The sequence below is a fragment of the Hemitrygon akajei genome, chromosome 7 (genome assembly GCF_048418815.1).
Source record: "Hemitrygon akajei chromosome 7, sHemAka1.3, whole genome shotgun sequence".
NCBI lineage: Eukaryota > Metazoa > Chordata > Chondrichthyes > Myliobatiformes > Dasyatidae > Hemitrygon > Hemitrygon akajei.
In genome coordinates this window covers 18,398,728-18,421,155 of record NC_133130.1, presented here as the reverse complement: position 1 = coordinate 18,421,155, position 22,428 = coordinate 18,398,728, and positions in this window count along the sequence as shown.

The following is a 22,428-nucleotide window of genomic DNA, read 5'->3' as shown; positions in this document are numbered from 1 at the left end:
CTCCAGCATCTCTTGTGTATCTAGCTGTTACTTCACCCTGCTCATGGCCCGTTAGTCCCAATCCCATCGGGGAGGAGGGAATGTAGCATCCACGCCAGGACCAACAAACTTAGAAACAGTTACTTTCCCAAAGCAGTAAGACTGATCAACACATCCACCCACGAACTCCATCCCTCCACACACCCACCACTACTTTATCATTTCCTGTCAGTCACCATATGTACAGACACTCCTGTGACGAGCATCACTTTATGGACATACAATCAATGTATACAAGCTGACTTACATATTTATATTTATTAAGTATTATTATTTTTATTCGGGTGGTGGAGTAGAGGTACATCTCTACACAAAGAAAGTGTAAGGCAATCCTTCCCTCTGTTAGCCTGCAGGTCACCCTTGGAGCAAGGTGTAGCATCTGCTTAGCCCCCAGATCAGGGTCACGTGAAGCCTTGGGAGCAGGTGGTGGATGGTCATATGAAGTCGGTACATATCACAGGAGCTGGTTATGATACCACTGATGCCAGGCAGACAATCTCTGAAAAGTCTTGATAATGAGTGGGGTCACCCATCTTGTAAAGACACTGCCCAGAAGAAGGCAATGGAAAACTACTTCTTTAGAAAAATTTCCCAAGAACAATCATGGTCATGGGATCTACATCATACCACACAACACATAATCAGAATCAGGTTTATTATCACCAGCATGTGATGTGAAATTTGTTAACTTAGCAGCAGCAGTTAATGCAATATGTAATCTAGCAGAGAAAAAATAAAATAAAAATAATAATAATAAATAAACAAATAAATCAATTAAGAATATTGAATAGATTTAAAAAACATACAAAAACAGAAATACTGTATATTTAAAAAAAAGTGAGGTAGTGTCCAAAGATTCAATGTCCATTTAGGAATCGGATGGCAGAGGGGAAGAAGCTGTTCCTGAATCGCTGAGTGTGTGCCTTCAGGCTTCTGTACCTCCTACCTGATGGTAACAGTGAGAAAAGGGCATACCCTGGGTGCTGGAGGTCCTTAATAATGGACGCTGCCTTTCTGAGACACCGCTCCTTGAAGATGTCCTGGGTACTGATGATGATGATAATAATTATTATTATTAATGTGTACTTTATCTTATTAATTTATATGCTGCATTGGATCTGGAGTAACAATTATTTCATTCTCCTTTACACTTATCTACAGGAAATGACATTAAATAATCTTGAATCTCAAATCTTCCTCTCCTTTAAGAGAAAACCTACTGTACTTTTACTTTTCCATTGGTCCTGACATTGAGTCCTACAGCAGGGAAAGAGGCCCTTGAGTCCAAATGGTCTGTGCCAACCAAGTTGTCCCATTTGCCAAATTCCCTCTAAACCTTTCAAATGCATGAAGCTTTAAATGTTATTGTCCACCTCTACCACTTCCTCTGTCATCTTGTTCCATATTCACTCTATGGTGAAGCTGTCATCAGGTCCTCTTTAAATCCCTCTGTTCTCACCTTAAACTTACACCTTCTAGTTTTTGATTCCACATCCTTATGAAAAAAAGACTCAATGTATTCACCCAGTGTCCCTCAGATTTTATATACCTCCATAAAAGGAGATTGAGGGATGATTTTTGTGCCAAGGAGTGAGATTTAGCCTGTCTAACTTCTCTCCAGAACTCAGAGCCTCATGTCCTGGCAACATCCTTGTAAATCTCCTCTGCACCCTTTCAGCTTAATGCGATCTTTCCTATGCAGAATGACCAGACTACACACTTTATTCCAAGTGCAGCCTCATTAACATTTTTTACAACTGCCTCATACCAACTCCTATACTCAGTGCCCCAAATGATGCCAAAAACCTTCTTCACACCCTGTCCACCTCTGACGCCACATCAAGAGAGTCATGGATTACTCTCCCATGTATATCCCAGAACAGTTTACTGAATTAAAATAACAAGACCCTAGGCACACAGGTTAGAGAGACAGGAGTTCAAGGCCTAGCGTTCAGAGTCTCATCATCAGTGTGTCTGGAGATTGAGGGCTAGTGTTCAGGATCCTGTCATCTGCCAGTCTGGAGTTTGAGGCCTAGTGTTCAGGGTCCTGCCATAGCAAGTCCAGCGTTCGAGACCTAGTGTTCAGGGCCCCAACATCTGTCAGTCTGGAGTTCAAGGCCTAGTGTTCAGGGTCCCATCATCAGCAAGTCTGGAATTTGAGGCCTAGGTTTTGGAGTCCTCATCCAGGGTCCTCATTTATCACCATCAGCGATGCTAAAGATTGAAGCCCAAAGGTCGATCAGAAGTCCGGAAGCCAAGGCCCAATAGCCAAAGTTCTGAGTCTACGAAACTCTGTAATTCCACTGGAGAAGTCAAAGGCCCAGGGTCTGCGAGTCTAAGTCTGCTGGAGGCTGGGGGGTCAAAGACAGGCTGCCCTGGGGTTGGAGCAGTGTGTGTGTGTGTGTGTGTGTGTGTGTGTGTGTGTGTGTGTGTGTGTGTGTGTGTGTGTGTGTGTGTGTGTGTGTGTGTGTGTGTGTGTGTGTGTGTGTGTGTGTGTGTGTGTGTGTGTGTGTGTGTGTGTAGGCAGGAATAGGTCTTATTTTGTTGTTTGTTGTGTTCTGTTTTGTTGCATTCAGTGTTGTTCCGCCAAGCATTGTGGGCATATTATGTTGGTACTGGAATGTGTGGCAACACCTGTGGGCGGCCCCCAGCACACCCTTGGATGTGTTGGTTGTTAATGCTAATGATGCATTTCAGTGTATGTTTCGATAGACATACAATAAGTAAATCTAAATCTGAAGTAAATGAGGCTCAAGCATAACTTGGGCCCAGAAACAGGATGTTCAATCTACATACTGCAATCTTGGCCAAAATGAATAGTAGTCCCAATCATCCAAATTATTGACATATCATATAAAACGAAGTGATTCCAATACAGACCCCTGTGGAAAACCATTAGTCACCGGCAGCCAACCAGAATAGGTCCCATTTATTCCCACGTTTTGCCTCTTGCCGGTCAGCTAATCTTTTATCCATTCTGGTATCTTTCCTACAATACCATGGGATCTTACCTTGTTAAGCAGCCACATGTAAGATGCCTTGTCAAAGCCTCCTAAATATCCAAGTAAACAACATTCATTGACTCTCCTTTGTCTATCCTGCCTGTTGTTTCCTCAAAGAATTCCAGCAGATTTTTCAAGCAAGATAGGAAACCATACTGACTTTGGCTTGCTGTATTATGTGCCTCCAATTACCCCGAAACCTTGTCCTTAATAATGGACTGCAACATCTTCCCAACCCATATTCTTTACTGAGTTAAGTATTGTATGTAATTAGTTTTGCTACAACAAGTGTATGGGACATTGGAAAAAAAGTTGAATTTCCCCATGGGGATGAATAAAGTATCTATCTATCTATATAGTAATTTTCTTTCTTTTGCCTCCCTCCCTTCTCAGAAAGTGGAGTGACGTTTGCAATTTTTCTGTCCTCTGGAACCAATCCAGAACCTAGTGATTCTTGAAAGACCATTGCCAAGCTTCCACAATCTGTTCAGCTGCCTCATTCAGAACCCGGGGGTGCAGTCCATCTATCTACAATACCTTCAGACCTTTCAGCTTCCCAAGCACCTTCTTCTTAGTAATAGCAACTACCTCACTTCTCCCCCCCCCCAACACTCTCGCCTTTCTAGCATTCTGCTTGTGTCTTAATCAGTGAAAAGTGACGCAAAATACTTAAGCTCATCGACCATTCCCTTGTCCCCCATTTCTACCACTCCAGCATCATTTACCAATGGCCCAATATTCACTCTCGTCTCTCTTTCACTCTTTATATATCTGGAAAAAAGTTTTGGGACCCTCTCTTATATTATTGGCTAGTTTACATTAATATTTCATCTTTTCTCTCCTTATGGCTTTTTAGTTGCCTTCTGTTGGTTTTGGAAAGTTTCCCAATTCTGAACTTCCCAATATTTATTTTGCTATGTTATTGCCCTCTTTTCTTTTATGCTGTCTTTGAGTTCCCTTTTCAGCCACAGTTGCTTCATCCACTCTATAGAATATTTATTCATTTTTGGGATGTATCTATCCTATGCCTTGTAATTTGCTCCCAGAAACTTCAGCCATTGCTGTTCTGCCATCATCCCTGCTTGTGTCCTCTCCTAATCAACTTAGATCAGCTCCTTTCTCATTTCTCTGTAATTCCCTTTACTCCACTGTAATGCTGATACATCTGTCCTTATCTTCTCCCTCTCAAACTGCATGGTGAATTCTGTCATACTATGATCACTGACTCCTAAGGCTTCCTTTACTTTAAATCCTTAATCAAATCCAGTTTATTTCACAACAACCAATCCACAATTTCTTTCCCATAGTGTTTGGGAAGTTGCTCTAAAAAGCTATTGTGTTTGCATTCTACAAATTCCCTCTCTTGGGATACAGCACAAACTGATTTTCCCAATCTCCCTGAATATTGAAAACCACTATGAATATTGCAATATTGCCCTTTTTTATATATCTTTTCTATCTCCCGTTGTTGTAACTTATATCCCACATTCTGGCTACTATTTGGAGGCTTGTATATAGCTCCCATCAAGATCTTTTTACCCTAGCAGCTTCTTACTTATACCCATAAGGATTTTACATCTTCCAATCTTATGTCACCTCTTTCTAAGGATTTGACTTTATTTTTTACCAACAGAGCAACCCCATGCCTCTGGCTACTTGCCTGTCTTTTCAATACAATGTGTATCCTTGGATGTTAAACTCCCAGCTATGATCTTCTTTCAGCTACAACTCATCGATGCCCCCAACATCATACCGCCAATCTTTAACTGTGCTTCAAGATCACCTACCTTATTCCGGATACTGTGTGCATTCAAACATAACCCCTTCAGTCCTGCATTCATTGACCTTTTCAATTTGCTCCCATGTTACATTTCAACTCATCCATTGACTGCAATTTTGCCCTATCTTTTAAACCAACTTCCCCATCCACAGACCTATCACTCTGGTTTCCATTCCCCTGCCAAATTAGTTTAAACAATTCCCAAAGGCTCTACCAAACTTGCCTGCAAGCTTATTGGTCCCCATCGTGTTCCGGTGTAACCTATCTTTTTTGTACACGTCATGCCTTCCCCTGAAGAGATCCCATTGATCTAGAAACCTAAAAGCCTCAGCCGTTCATTCATCATCTTATTCCCGCCCTGATGAACACATGATATTGGGAGTAATCCAGAGATGCTTTGCGAGTTCCATTTTCCACCACCCCAACTTACAATACATTCACCAATTCCAATTACCCAAAGCACAAAAAATTCTTAGGTCTTCAAGTTATTCCTCAATCCCCCTCTGCACCTTTACCTGACAGTCAACTGTAATGTTACCCTCATTTATAAAGTTCTCAGTTCACTCCTCAGCTAGATGTCATTAAGAATTTGAGTAGATTTGGCATGCAACCAAAGACTAGCTAATTTCTACTTATGTACAGTGGAGAGCCTTCTAACTGCCTGATCCCAGCCTGTTATGAGGACTCCAGTGTGCAGGATCAAAAGAGGCTGCTGGTTTTTATGGTGCAGTATCGTATCCCAGATGTTAGCAACTGGCACAGTTTGTGGCTGGGGTGATTCGGGTCTCCAAAGATCCTTCCGGCCGATTTTACACACTTGCATTTTGTAGAAGCAACACACACAAAATGCTGGAGGAACTCAGCGGGCTAGCCAGCATCTATGGAAAAGAGTAAACAGTCACCATTTCGGGCCGAGGTCCTTCGGCAGGACTGGAGAAAAAAAGATGAGGAGTAGATTTAAAAGATCGGGGAGGGGATAGGGAAACATAAGGTGATCAGTGAAACTGGGAAGGGGAGGAATGAAGTAAAGAGCTGAGAAGCTGATTGGTGAAAGAGACGCAGGGCTGGAGAAGGGGGAGTCTGATAGGAGAGGACGGAAGGCCATGGAAGAGAGAAAATGGGGAAAGAGCCCCAGAGGAGGCGATGGGCAGGCAAGGAGATATGGTGAGAGAGGGAAAAGGAGATGGGGACTGGTGAAGGAGTGGTGGGGGGGGGGGCACCATTACCGGAAGCTCGAGAAATCGATGTGCATGCCATTAGGTTGGAGGGTACCCAGATGGAAAATAAGGTGTTGTTCCTCCAAGTTGTAGACGTGACCATCTATATCACGGGCACATGCCTCCCCACCATGGAAGACATCTTCAAGAGGTGGTACCTCAAGAAGGCAACATCCATCATTAATACCCTTCACCATCCAGGATATGCCCTCTTATTGTTTCTGCCATTAAACCACAGCTGAAGAATCAACGCAAAACTATAGGAGCAGCTTCTTCCCCTCCATCATTAGTCTCTAAATGTTATATTAACCTACTTCTTTATGTACTTATTGTAATACAATGCAATATAGGACTTTCTGGCTCTTCGAGCCGTGCTGGCCAGCAGTCCCCTGATTTAACCCTAGCCTGATCACAGGACAATTTACAATGAGCATTTAACCTACCAACTGGTACGTCTTTGGACTGTGGGAGGAAGCCGGAGCACCCGGAGGAAATCCGTGCGGTCACAGGGAGAACGTACAAACTCCTTACAGGCAGCACTGGCAATTGAACCCGGGTCGCCTGTAACTGTAGAGCATTGTGTTAACTATTACACTACCATGCCACCCTAGTCCATGAACCCATGAACACTACCTCACAGCTCCTCTTTTGACCTGATTTATTTATTGTAACATAGTATTTTTATGGCCACACTACTGCTGAAAAAAAAATTACAACATACGTCAGTGACAATAAACCCGATTGTAAGCATCTTCAGCTCCAAGGAAAAGGAAACTAGTCCAGTCTCTTCTCATCTGAAGCACTCTTTGGTGATTTAATTCACTCTGAAGTCAGGGTTTTAAATCTTTACAAAGCAAACCTCAGAGGTATAGAGAATGGTAGACTGGGAAACTACATGAGAAAGGTATGGCAATGGGCATAGATAACACTTAAACCAGTGAATACATCAAGCATACACTCCTTCAAATCACAAATTGTAAAGGAATGGTTGTCCAAAAATGGCTACTAAGTTCAAAGTACAAATTTCAAAATAAATTTATTTCCAAGTGCATATATGTCACCACGTACAACATATAACACCATATATATGTTAAAGATAGTGTTGAGTCACATAAAAATGTCAGCTTACTAAAGTGAGCAGCCAGCTTCAGACCATAAGACAAAGAAAGAGAATTAGTTCATTTAACCCATTGAGTCGGTTCTGCCATTCCATCATGGCTGATTTATTATTCCTCTCAACCCCATTCTCTTGCCTTCTCCCTGAAATCTTTGGTGTCCTGACTAATCAAGAACCTATATAATCAAGAATCTGTTTTAAATATACCCAATGACTTGGCCTCCACAGCCACCTGTGGCAATGAATTCCACAGATTCACCACCCTCTGGCTAAAGGAATTCCTCCTCATCTCTGTTCTAAAGGGATGTCCTGGTGTTCTGAGGCTGTGTCCTCTGGTCTCAGATTTGAAAGACTCTAAGACCAGAGGACACAGATTCAGGATTGGTGCAGGTCAGGGTAGAGGACTGGAAACATTTCAGCGGAGGATGATAGAGACTTTGGTACAGGAAAGAAAAGTTGAATACTGGAGGGGCCTAGGAAGAAGCCAAGTGACTCAAAGGCTCCATATGTAAAAATAACAAAATTAACTAAAACCAGTGCAATCCTGGGGAGGGGAAATCAAGAACCAAAAGGCATAGGTTTAAAGTGAGAGCAGTGGGATTTAAAGAGGACCTGAAGACATGGAGCAAGCTGCCAGAGGAACTAGCAGTGGTAGACAATGACATTTAAAGGCACATGGGGGGGGATATGGGCCAAATGCAGGCAAATGAGACTAGCTTTGATGGACATCTTGGTCAACATAGGCTAAGGGTCTGTTTCCCTGAGGTATGATTCTATGGGTTGGATCCAAAGGCCAGCATTGTGAGAGGAGACACTGTCATAAAGAGAGCCTTTGGTATATTCGCTTTCATAAATCAAACTACCGAGTACACAAGTTGGGAAATGAGAAGACTGAGATGAAGAGGCAGCAAGATGTAGGGGAGTTTTCCACAAAAGCAGCAGTTAACGTATTTACTCCTTCCATTTTTGTTACATTCATGTGTTGATCTAAATGCGTCTTAGAAGTCTCTAATGCAACTGCCTCTACAACTGCCCCAGGCAATGCCTTCCGGGGACCCATTAATGTCTGTGCAAGAGACTTGCCCCTCACATCTCCTTTGAAATTACCCACTCTTCCCTCAAATGCATGCCCTCTGGTATTAGACATTTCAAACCTGGGAAGAAGATACTGTCTCTCTACCCTTGGCTTTGATGTTCTTCTAAGCCACAGCTTTCAGATGACGGCATCGCTGTTCAGAAGCAATTAGCTACTGAAACCACACCGCTTCAAGAGGAGCTGAGGGTGATACGCCATGCTTACTAAGTACCCAGAGATGTACCCTGTGAGTAATCTTAAATCTCTGGCATTTCTGTTGTTGAGGCTGAGACTTGATCTGGCTATGAAGATATGGTCAAGAGCTGTCTTACATAAAGAGTCTGTCAGAAATACTTGTATGAAGAGAAAGACCCATAGAACCGGGCAAGGATCCCAGTACAATCCTACGATAAGTCATACATTTATATAGCTGTAGAAAAGAAGAGCACAGAAAAATGCCCTTTGGCCCATCTAGTCTATGCCAAACCATTTAACCTGTCTGCCCCCATCGACCTGCATCAAGACTATAGCCCTCCATACCACTACCATCCATATATCCATCCAAACTTTGCTTAAATATTGAAATTGAGCTTGCTTGTACCACTTGTGCTGGCATCTCATTCCACACTCTCATGACCCTTTGAGTGAAGAAGTTTCCCCTCATGTTCCCTTTAAACTTTTCAATTTTCACCTTTAACCCATGACCTCTAGTTGTAGTCTTACCCATCCTCAGTGGAAAAAGTCTGCTTGCATTTAGCCCATCTATTCCCCTCATAATTTAGTAGACCTCTATCAAATCTCCTCTCAGTCTTCTGCGTTCCAAGCAATAAAGTCCTAACCAATTTAATCTTTCCTTTTAACTCAAGTTCTTCAGAAATGGCAACGTCTTTGTTAATTTTCTCTGTACTCTTTCAACCTTATTTACACCATTCCTGTCAATTCTCCAAATTAGACCTCATCAATGTCTTATACAAGTTCAACATAACATCCTATCTCCTGTACTCAGTACTTTGATTTATGAAGGCCAATGGGCTTTTTATAAACTTTCTTTATGACCCTATATACCTGTGGCACCACTTTCAAGGAATTATGGACCTGCAATCCAAAATCCCTTTGTCCTACAGCACACCTCAGTGCCTTACTGTTCATTGTGTAAGACCTCCCCGGTTGGTCCTATTGAAATGCAACACCTTGCACTTGTCTGTATTAAATTCCATCTGTCTTTCTTCAGTCCATTTTTCCAGCTGGTCCAGAATGCACTGCAAGCCATAATAGCCTTCCTAGCTGTTCACTACACCCGAACCTAAGGCAGAACAACAGCTCATATTCTGTTTGGTTAGCTTCCAATCTAATGGAATGAAGGTCAATTTCTCTAACATCTGGTAATTACTTCCTTCCCCTTCTCCCTTCTTCCATCCCCATTCTGGTTACCCTCTCACTCCTTCTCTTCTCTTCTCTTAACCTGCCCATCAACTCCCTCTCATTCCCCTTTGCCCATGGTGTACTGTCCTCTCCTATCAGATTCCTTCTTCTTCAGCCCTTTACCTATTCCACCTATCACCTCCCAGCTTCTCACTTCATTGCCCTCTTCTCCCACCCATTCACATTCATGCTCAGCTGATGTCATTTATCACCTGCCAGCTTGTACTCCTCTCCTCCTCTCATCTTCTTATGCTGGCTTCTACCCCTCACTTTCCCTTCCTGATGAAGGATCTCAGCCTAAAACATCAACTGTTTATTCTACTCCATAGATGCTGCCTGACCTGTTGAGTCCCTCCAGCATTTTGTGTGTGCGACTCTGGATTTCCAGCTTCTCCAGAATCTCTTGTGCTTTCTAATGCAAATCTCACTTTCTGCTCAGCTACGCTGTGGTGGATCTGCTCCCCTTGGGAAAGGAGATAGTGTAACCCCTTTCCATCATAGTCACTGGACAGGGAAGATAGAACGTAGAACTTAGAACATAAACCACTATCGTGTAGCACAGGCCCTTCAGGTCTCAGTCTTGTATGGACTTGTTTTCCCACTCTAAGATCAATCTAGTCCTTCCCTCCTACATAGCCCTCGTCCATGTGCCTATCTAAGAATTTCTTTAAAGTCCTTAATGAATCTGTCTCTACCACCATCCATTGCAGTGTGGTCCATGCACCTGTCACTCTCTGTATAAGAAAAGCTTCCCTTTGACATCCCCCCTATACTTTGCTCCAATCACCTCAAACTTATGCCCCTCTGTCTTAGCCATTTCTGGCTGTCCACTTGATCTATGCCTCTTATCTTGTACACCTCTGTCAAGCCTCTGTCTATGGGACATGGAGTTTCAGAGGTTTCAAAGGTACATTTAATGTCAGAGAAATGTATACAATATACATCCTGAAATGCTTTTTCTTCGCAACCATCTGCGAAAACAGAGGAGCGCCCCCAAAGAATGAATGGCAGTTAAATGTTAGAACCCCAAACACCCCCCACCAGCTACCGCCTCCCACACGTAAGCAGCAGCAAAGTAATAATCCCCCCTCCCCCACCAGCAAAAAAAGCATCAACACCCTCCACTGCTCAGCAAAGCACCAATAAAGACACAGACTTGCAGTACCCCAAAGACTACTCGTTCACCTGGTAATTCGACATACCACAGGCTCTCTCTCTCCCTAATAAGGGAAGAAGAGATGTCTCCGTTTCACAGCGAGAGGGGAAACATTACAAACAACTCGCTGATTTACAATGTTAAAAGTCTGTTTCGTCGCTTTTTCCAAGTCAGTCCAGTGTTGATGTGAGTGAAGTTATCTGACCACCTTTTCGTGGAATTTTGGTGGAATGAGAAGTGATCTCAATGAACATAAAGTCGTGAAGTTGCGAGTATTAATTATGACAGACAGCATAGATCTAAATGACTTCTTAACCACCAAATGGTTGACCAGTCCTCTCCACTCTAGGTACCATCAGAGACATAGGGTATTAAGTTGGAGTTATAGACTAGGACATCGGTGAGGTCGCTTTTGCAATATTGTTGGTCATTGTGCTATTGGAGAGTTGCCATTGAGCTGGAAGAAATGCAGAATATTTACAAGGATTTGCGTTTGCTCAGGGCTTGAGGGCCTGCATTATGGAGATAGACTGAGCAGGCTGGGACTCTGTTCACCGGACCATAAGGGAATGAGGATGATCTTACACAAGTGTCTAAAATCACAAGGGGCAGAGATAGATTAAATCCTCACAGTCTTTATCCCAGGGTGGAGGAATGAAGGACTGAAAATGATCTAGGTTGAGAGAGCAAAGGTTTCTACAGGAACCTGAGGAGCAACTCTTTCAGTCAGATGGCATGATGCTATTACAGATCAGGGCATCAGAGTTGGAGATCTATTCCTGTGTCCTTTGTAAGGAGTTTGCCTTGGAGCGTGTGGGTTTCTCCGGGTGCTCTGGTTTCCCCACACAATTGAAAGAGGTTAGTGGGTTAGTTGATCAGTTTAAGTGGTCCTGTGATTAGGCTGGGGTTAAATCAGGGGTTGATGGGCGGCACAGCTCAAGGTGATGTTCTGTTCGGCGATGTGTCTCTAAATACTGTAAAATAAAATAAATAAATGTATGGAATGAGCTGCCAAAGGAAGTGGCTGAGGCATTTGGAAAACATCTAACAGCCCAGTTCTCCTCAGTACAGTGCAGACTTTCTCTCAGACTCATATGCTGACTTCTACGGCGTGAGATTTGTTGTTTTGCGGCAGCAGTACAGTGCAAAGACTTAAAAATACTATAAATCACACGAGCACATTTTGCAATAGTAAAGGAGCAATGAGGTGGTGTTCATAGACCACTCAGAAATCTGGTGACGGAGAGAAGGAAGCTCTTTCTGAATCGCTGAGTGGCGGTCTTCAGGCTCCTCTACCCCCTCCCCAATGGTAGTAATGAGAGGAGGTGGTGAGGGACTATATTTTGGATGCTACCTTCTTTAAGCACTGCCTCTTGAAGATGTCCTCAATTGTGGGGAGGGCTGAGCCTGTTTTGGAGCTGGCTGACTCTTCCTAATGAACCCTCCTTTCCTTGACAAAAATCACACTATTGAAAACGATTTAGACTCTAACCCTTGGTAGCATACTTAGGTACGGAGGATATGTCTCCTTTTGTCGTGTTTCTGTTTTAAATGAACATTTCCGGGGCAAATTCGTTTTTCATTATTCATTTATATTTGTAGCTTTTCACGGATTCTATTGCAGTTCTTTGTTCTACTGAGAATGCCTGCAAGAAAATGAATCTCAGGTTAGTATGTGGTGACATATGGTCTGATAGTCTTAAAAGGATGGCACAACACTGCCAAATAAAGCGCAAGAACCAGGAGAGTTGGGAGGAATAGAGGGAGATGGCAGAGGTAAGTTCACTACACAGAGAGTGGTGTGTGTTTGGAATGCGCTGTGAGTGGTAATGGTAGAGCCAGATGCATTGGAGACATTGAAGAAATTTGTAGCTGCATGGTAGTGTAGTGGGTAGAACAACACTCTACAGTACAGGTGACCTGGTTTCAATTCCCGCCGCTGTCTGTAAGGAGTTTGTACGCTCTTCCCGTGACCACACGAGTTTCCTCCTGGTGCCCCAGTTTCTTTCCACAGTCCAAAGAAATACCGGTTGGTAGTTCAATTGGCCATTGTAAATTGGCTCATGATTAGGCTAGGATTAAATTGGGGGTTTGCTGGGTAGTGCAGCTCAAAAGCCCTACTTTGCGCTGTACTCTTCAATAAATAAAATAAATATATAGATAGACACGTGGATGACAGAAAAATGAAGGGCTGTGTAGGAAGAAAAGGTTAGATTGATCTTCGAGTAGGTTAAAAGGTCAGCACAACATTGTGGGCCGAAGGGCCTGTAAGGTTCTATGCTCTATTTTCCTAGTCATTAAAATGAAGTGCAAGAATCTGATCTGCGGAGCTGTTACAAAATAAATGCAGCCCAAAATAAAATCAAAATCAGCTCTGAGGTGAGTGCAGCATTTGCTGTCACAGGGTCTGGGTATGCATTAAATGCATCACTGATTCAAACAGACAGTATTCCCTGAGGGTATTCATCACCATGCTGTTCATAATAACTGTAGACAAAGGGTAATGAAATCCCAGCCCGCCATGTGGTGAGCTGACAAACTGCCAGTTTAGACTCAAATAATAAGGAGCCTGCTGCAAGCACTGGGTCTCATGGCTAATCTAATGACACCCTGCTCCAGTCTCCTCTGGGTAATCACAGCTGCTACTGAGCATCTCTCCCCCTCACCCCTCCTCACCACTACAAACCCCCTCACTATCTGTATATGAAAACACCCCTCAAAGTACCTGGAATATAATCTGCAGCCTGATCTAGGAGGGCTCTTCAATACTGTGTTATCTGACAGCCCTTTGAGAGCTGAAAGCTTCCCTTAAGGGCCTGCTGTAACCTGAACTGGGTTTCTCCAGATACTAGATATTTTTTTAATCCTCCTTCTTTCTGTCAAAAGCTGTTATTATTGTAACGAGGCACATGCAATCAACCAGGACGCAGCGTGAATCACTCCTCAGCTCCTCGCCCATAGGCCTGGAGATGCTGACATCACTTCCCCCTGCCAGGCTTCCTGCGGAGGGAGTGCTGGCAAGCAGATGGGTGAATGACATCATTACCTCTCTAATGAACACACTCGAAGGGCACATTGCAGGCTGCTTGGCGTACCGGTTACACGTCGGAGTTGTTCGCTGTTCAGCCACATCGGGCAGGTTACTCGAAGACAGGTCGACCCGGGGCGAGGGGAGGGGGGGGGGGGGAAGTTGAAGGAAAGAAAGGGTTAAATGTCAACTAAATGATTCCATACCAAACTTTACATTTCTACAACGAGTCTCCAAATGTCCTGGGGAGGTTAACACCCATAGTTTTCCATTGATTCTATTGAATTTCTTTGTTTAGTTTATTTATTTATTGAGCTGCAGCATGGAGCTGGCTCTTCCGCCTCTTCAAACCACACTGCACAACAACCCTCAATTTAACCCTAGCCTAAGCACGGGACAACTGACAATGACCAAACAACCTACTAAATGCTACGTCTATGGACTGTGGGAGGAAACCGGAGTGCCCGGAGGAAACCCACGTATTTCACGGTGAGGAACATACAGACTCCTCATAGCTGACGTTGGAATTGAACCCCAAACTCTGATGCTCCAAGCTTTAATAGCATTGAGCGAACCGCTACACTACCATGATGCCCACGGTGCCAGTTCTTGTTCTTCTGTGAATGCCTGCAAGGAAATAAATCACAGGGTAGTATTTGGTGACATATACCGTATGTACTTAGATAATAAATTTACTTTGAACTTAGAACACAGAATCAGCCGAGACAGAAAGGTTCTGGGGATTACTACCTCAATACACCCGGTAATGAATTGATCTGTATGGACGGTATACATGACAAGAGTTTCGTTGTCCCTCGGTATATAGAACTGTGGGGCACCACAGTAGTGCAGCAGTTAGCCTGGTGCTACCACAGCTCCGGGTGTTGGAGTTTCAAGTTCAGTCCCAGTGACCTCTGTAAGGGCTTTGCATGTCTTCTCCATGAAAGCATGTGTTTCCTCCAAGTGCTGTGATTTCTTCCCACAGTCCAAAGATGTAGCGATTTGTAGGTTAATTGGATATTGTAAATTGTCGTGTGATTGGGCTGGGGTTAAATGGGTGGGTCGCTGGGCGGGTGCAGCTTGCCAGAACGACCTGCTCTGCGTGATTTCTCGAAAAAAATACATAAATGGAACCTAGATCAGTATAGCAGGCCTTTTGGCCCACAATGTTGTGCCAACCTTTTAATCTACCCCACAATTAACCTACCCCTTCCCTGTTACACAGCCCAGAATCTACCATTTTTCTTTCACTTATATCCCTAATGTATCCACCTCCACCACCACCCCTGGTGATCCAGGCACCCACCACTCTGTGTAAAAAACACATGTGGCACTAATAAACCAGTTCCAATTCTTTTTGTTTATTAGACATAGAATAGAACAGCACATTACAAGCCCTTCGGCCCACAAACCCTGCCTCACATATAACCCCCCACCTTAAATTCCTCCATATACTTGTCTAGTAGTCTCTTAAACTTCGCTAGTGTGTCTGCCTCCACCACTGACTCAGGCAGTGCATTCCACGCACCAACCACTCCCTGAGTGAAAAACCTTCCTCTAATATCCCCCTTGAACTTCCCTCCCCTTAACTTAAAGCCATGTCCTCTTGTACTGAGCAGTGGTGCCCTGGGGAAGAGGCGCTGGCTGTCCACTCTGTCTATTCCTCTTAATTCTGATTTGAATGCTGGGCTGTTAGTTTTGCCTTGGGCAGTGTTTTGTACAGAATAAAGGGAAAAGGTTGATGAGGGAGGGGTGTGGGCAGTTGGTGGGGCCATTCATGACTGACCCACCCTTGTGATACAGAGTGAAGGTTCCAGACCTGCTGAGTTCCTCCGGTAGGTGTGTGTTGCTTTGTGCTTCACCGCTCGCTTCTGTGTCTTTATTAACCTAACAAGTGGATGGCATAATTAATGGTTGATCAGCACCCTACCAAAGATCTTCCCCGTGACCTGTCCGTTACGGTGAGCTGAATCAACCAATGCCTCTTGACCAGCTGGCAGTCAGTCCAGACTGACTTCCACAGGTTGGTCGTTTTCCCTGACTACATTTCGAATTTTCTCTGTGACTCTTCGCTTTGGATTCACAGTTGAGATTTTTTGACTCTGATGTTTTACCGAATAAAGAGTTATTCCATGTTCTAGTTTTCTTCTGTCTCCTACTTCGGGATGTCATCAGTAGTTATAGGTGAGCAAACGCAACACCATCCATCCCGTCCCCACCCTCTGTACAATCTAAAACTAAGCAGATTTCACTTATTCCCAGTTCTTCAACCTGAAAACTTACTTCTTCGCAAATGCTGCCTGACCTGCTATGTGTTTCCAGCATTTCCCGCTTTTACTTCCTACCTCAATGTTCACAGTTTTAAGTTCAAAGTTCAAAGTAAATTTATTATCCAAGTACTTATAGGCAGACCATATACTACTCTGAGATGGCCGGCTTGGTGGCGCAATGGCATCAGTGCTGGACTCCGGAGCGAAGGCTCCCGAGTTCGAATCCGAGTTGGGTCACCCCCGAGCATGCTTCCTATCCGTGCTGGGTTGAGTGTCGAGCTAGCCACTCGGCCTCATAATAAATACAAGGGTTGAGTCAGGAACATTCATATCGTGACCAGGTTAATCCGAAAGGAGATCAACCATGACACCACGCACCAGATGAGAATGACTGACTGACACGCTAAAAAGAACTCTGAGATTCGTTTCCTTGCAGGCATTGATGCTAAGAAACAGATTAGAATCAATGAGCAACTACACACAAAGACAGACAGCTAATGTGCAAAAGATGACAAATTGTGTAAATACAAAAAGAAATGCAAAGTACTAATAAACAAATATGTAATAAATAATATTAAGAGCATGAGTTGTAGAGCCGTTGAAATTGAGTCCATAGGTTGTGGAATCAGCTAAGAGTTATGGTAAGTGGTTATCCACTCTGGTTCAGGAGCCTCATGGAGGGGTAATGGTTCAAGGGTAACTAGGAGGTAATGATGCAAAATGGATGAGCTGACTGAGTGAAGAGAGACAGACATCCCAATTGATAGTGAATGAACAGAGAATGAATGAACGATTTCCACATGGCTCAGAGGCAGAGTAGTCACTGTGGGTGGACAAATTATTTGAGTCCTATGCAGTATGCTCAGCATGCAATTTTTAGATGGGTTTGCATTAAGAGATGAATGGTAAATGACAGAAGAACATATTGGATTTGTGTAAGTCTTTGAATACTTGTCTATCAATCTCATTCATTGAGATGAATCAGGAATATTAACGCGTGTTTATGGTCTGACTGAGAAAGTAGCTCAAAGTTGCCAATCATCTTCACAGCTTGTAATCAGAGTTGTCCAGATGGAAGAGTTATTGTCTTGAAGCTGCAGTCACCTATGTTCAAAAATGACCTCCTGTACCTAATAAAGAGGCTCTGAGTGTATGTTTGTGGTCTTCTGCTGCTGTAGCCCATCCACTCCAAGGTTTGACATGTTGTGCAGTCAGAGATGCTCTTCTGCACACCACTGTTGTAACGCGTTGTTATTTGAGTTACTGTTGCCTTTTTGTCAGTTTGAACCAGTCTGGCCATTCTCCCCTGACCTCTGTCTTTAACAAGGTGCTTTTGCCCGCAGAGCTGCCGGTCACTGCCAAAGGGTCTCGGTCCGAAACGTCAACTATTCTGTTTTTCCATAGATGCTGCCTGACCTGCTGAGTTCCTCCAGCATTTTGTGTGTGTTGCTTGGATCTCCAGCATCTGCAGATTTTCTCTTGTTTGCCGCTTACCGGATGATTTTTGTTGTTTGCGCTATTCTCTGTAAACTCTAGAAAATGTTGTGTGGGAACATCCCAAATCAGCTATTTCTCAGGTACTCAAACCACCCCATCTGGCACCAAAGGTCAAAGTCAGTTAGTTCACACTTCTTCTCCATCCCATTATGGTGTTTGGTCTGGGCAACGACTGAACCTCTTAACCATGTTTGCATGCTTTCATGCATTGAGCTGCTGGCACATGAGTGGCTGATTAAATACTTTCATCAACATGCTGATGTACGGGTGTACCTTATTAAGTGGCCACTGGGTGTATATTCTCCAAGAACAAATTTTTATTCTGTATTTCAGATCTTTCAGAAGAGACAGAAAAACAGAATTCCATAATCTCCCCCCTCCCCAAGATAGGGAGTCCAAAACTAGAGAGCATAGAAATGAGAAAGGAAAGATTTAAAGGGGTTCTTGGGAGTAAGAATTGCACTCAGAGGTTGGTGAGTAAATGGAATGAGCTGCCAGTAGAGGTTGCAGTTTTTAAAAACCATTTGGGCAAGTTCCTGATAGGAAATGGTTAGAACAGTGATTCCCAACCCATTTTACGCCATGGACAAATACCATTAATCAAAGGGTGTGTGGACCCCAGGTTGGGAACTCCCAGTTTGGAGGAGAACGGCCAGAATGTAGACTAATGGGACTAGCTTAGATGGGTATGATGGGTGAGTTGGACTGTAAGGGCCTGTTTCCATGCTGTCTGACTCTGTGATGCTGTATGAGGCGTGAATTCTCTAAACCATCAGAACTAAAGGATACACTGTATTTGAAAGGTTGAGGAACTGAGGGGTATGGGAAAGTGGACACAAAATTGTGGCACGCATCACTTTACGGGCATAAACACAATCTGTGTATACAAGCTATCTTATGTATTTATATTTAGTATGATAGAGTCATTGAAAACTACAGCACCGAAACAGGCCCTTCAACCCATCTAGTCTGTGCTGAACCATTTTAAACTGCCTAGTCCCATCGATCTGCACCAGGACCATAGCTCTCCACACCTCTACCATCCATGTAGCTATCCAAAGTTCTCTTAAATCAAAGTCGCATCTATCACCTGCTCTGGCAGCTCATTCCATTCTTACACCACTTTCTGAGTGAGGATGTTTCCCTTCTAAAACACTCCACCTTTCACCCTACAACCTCTAGTTCTAGTCTCTCCCAACCTCAGTGGATAAACCTTGCTTGCATTTACTCTATCTGTACACCTCTATCAAAACTCCCCTCAACTTTCAACATTCTAGCCTATTCAACCTTTCCTCACAACTCAGTTCCTCCAGACCTGCAACAACTTTGTAAATTTTCTGCATTCTTGGAATTTTCTTTACATCTTTCCTGTGGGCAGGTGACCAAAACTGCACACAATACTCCAAATTAGGCATCAGCAACATCTTGTACAACTTTAATGGAACAACCCAACTTCTGCACTCAATACTTTGATCAACGAAGGCCAACGTGTCAAAAGCTTTCCTTACCACCCGAGCTGTGACACCACTTACAATGAATTATGGACCTATATTCATTTTGTTTTTCTTTAGTATTGTGTTCTTTATCTTATTATGCTTTTGTTTGTGCATCAGATCCAGAGTAACAATTATTTCATCTCCTTTACACGTGTGTACAGGAAATGACATTAAACAATCGTGAATCTTGAATTAGGGCTTTGCTGGTTGGTTCAAGGACTGAATCTTTGAAAGGAATTGGTAAACTGGTAAACGGGTTAATTATTGCTACATGTACTGAGGTAGAGTGAAAGCATGTCCATACAGATTAATTCATTACACAGTAACAGGCAAAACAATAACAATAATAGATTAACATGTTTAAAGTACAGAGAAAGTGCAATGCAAGTGGACGTTAGTACCGTACTGTGCAAGTCTTAGCCACATGTAAAAATACTTTCAAAAATCATGAAACGAAAGCTTTCTAAACATCAAAAAAATTACTATAAAAAACAGCAAGCAGCAAAAAACTAAATCAGACCAACATTTGGTGTGACCCTTCGTCCTTAAACCTGCATCAATTCTCTCAGGTACACTGCCGTGCAGTTTTATAAGAAAACCGGCTGGTAGTTTGTTCTAAGCATCTTGGAGAACCTGGCACAGCTCTTCTGCAGACTTTGGCCATCTCGCTTGCTTCTGTCTCTCCAGGTAATCCCAGACAGCCTGGATGACGTTGTGGAGGCCATACCATGTAAAACCATATCAAAAATCTAGGGTGCCTGTGACCTTTGCACTGTAGGTAGGAAGTAGCTTTCTTGAATCAGGTGATGTGGGACATCATGTCTCTGTACCTCCTGCTCAGTGGCAGTTGTGAGAAGATGGCATGGCCCACATGGTGAATATCTATGATGATAAGTGTTGTCTTCTTAAGGCAGTGACCTCATGTAAAGCATAAACAGAAAGGATCTTTCAGATGCTCGGAAACTTTGGGCAATGAGGCACCACTTCATATAGATGCTACCGATGATGGGGAAGCTTTTGCCTGTAATATATTGGGCAGAGTCCACTACTCTCTGCAGCTTCTAATGTTTCTGCATGTTGAAATTGTGCTTGGTGAGTTAAAGGAACTATTTCATGCTTTATGCATGCTGTTTCATGCAACTATTTCATGCACGCTGTCGGAGCAGTGCTGCCAGGATAATCAAGGACAAGACCCACACAGCCAACACACTTTTTGTCCCACTTCCTTCCGGGAGAAGGTTCAGGAGCATGAAGATTTGTACAGCCAGATTTGGGAACAGCTTCTTTCCAACTGTGATAAGACTGCTGAACGGATCCTGATCCGGATCTGGGCCGTACTTTCCAAATATCCGGACCTGACATGCACTACCTTACTTTCCCTTTTCTATTTTCTAATTATGATTTATAATTTAAATTTTTGTTATATTTACTTCGATTTGTACTTAAAGGAGCACAAAGCGCAGAAACAAATATCACTGTGACGATTGTACGCTCTAGTATCAATTGTTTGGTGACGATAAAGTAAAGTATCTCACAAAAACAAACTACATTAGAAAGTTACATTTATATAGCAGTATTCACTATTGAGGTGTGTAAATAGCAAATAGCGAGGGGTAGGAGCACTGATGAAGGGGCTTGTCATGTCCATTCGGGGCAGCCCACTCACCCTTGGTTCCCACCAGACACTCAGCTCTCACTTGTGGCTCCAAGTAGCTGCTTGCATGCAACAGTGGCTATAGCCCCAGTACACTGCTTCGACAGGCAGGCTAAACCAGGTGAGGGCAGCCAGCAGGCCTAATGCTAGTGAGATAGGGACATGCCTGTCTCAGAATGTGAAGTCAGTTCCAGCAACTGAGAGATCCGATGGACAGGAAGGCAGTTTTACCTGGCTTCGTGGCGAGTGAAGGGTATGACAAGGCACAGGAGATGTCACGGTCATCCACTGTAACCAAGATCCCGGTTTGTCACAGCTACTCGTGCCACTGGACCCGGACTCTGAGGTCAAGAGAATGGAACTGCCCCAATGCAAGAGCTTTTCCACTTTCGGTTTCTCGGTCATTGTTGGATATGATGGACAACCAATCAATCAAAAATATAAGAGATTCCGCAGATGCTGGAAATCTAAAGCAACTCACACAAAATGCTGGAGGAACTCAGCAAGTCAGGCAGCATCTATGGAAAGGAATAAACAGTTAACATTTTATGCTGAGACCCTTCATCAGGACTGGGAAGGAAGGGGGAAGACGCCAGAATGAGAAGGTGGGGGGAGAGGAAGGAGTACAAACTGGCAGGTGATAGGTGAAACCAGGTGAGGGGGAAGCTGGATGATTGGGGAAGAGGGTATAAAGTTAGAAGCTGGGAGGTGACAAGTGGAAAAGGTAAAGGGCTAAAGAAGGAGGAATCTGATAGGAGAGGAGAGTGGACCATGGGAAAAAGGGAAGGAGGAGGGGCTCTAGGGGGTAAGTGATAGGCAGGTGAGGAGAAGAGGCAAGAGGGGAGGCAGAGAGGGGAAATAAAAGAAAAGAGGAAGGGGAAAAGTACTGGAAGTTAGAGAAATCAATGTCCATGTCATCGGTTATTCAGACAGAATATGAAGAGTTGTTCTTTCAACCTAAGAGTGGCTTCATTGTAGCAGTAGAAAAGGCCATGGACTGAAATGATGGGAAGGGAATGGAAATTGGAATTAAAATGGTTGGCTACTGGGAAATCCTGCTTATTGAAGACAGAGTAAATGTTCTGGACACCTTCAAATGATTGATTGATTTAATCATTCACTTCAAGATTTCTGAAACACAATAAGAAGGAAATAAGCGATGATATTAAGGGTTGTGATTATACAAAAAATGTTTCCGTTCAAACATTGTAATTAGTGAATAATTCCCTAAATGAGATCATCCTTAACAATTACTCAGTGAACACAACACACAGCTGCCAGGCATCACAAGATAATGTGTTCCCATTGTCTTTCTTGATGATCCATTGATTCTCCAGATTGGACAGAGTGGGAGCAATTGTCAGGCACTATGTTTTGTGAAATTCAATCAAAAAGTATTTATTGGGGTGTAATAGTCATAAATTAACTCCACTATGGAAATTCTCAATTTCTGCGAAAGGTGGAGGGTTAGGCATGGGGTGAATTGTTTACCTCAGTGGGCTTTGAATGCTCAGTCATTCAGTATATGTTCTTCTCCTAGGATTGTCGCCATGTTGTGCTGGAGAGGCTAGTGAGCTCCTGAGATCCTGAGAGTGCTGCTGTCTGGAGCTTAGCTCCTGGTAGGGTCACCCATGGCGATAAGGTCAAGGGGTTAGATTCTAGACAAAGAGCGATC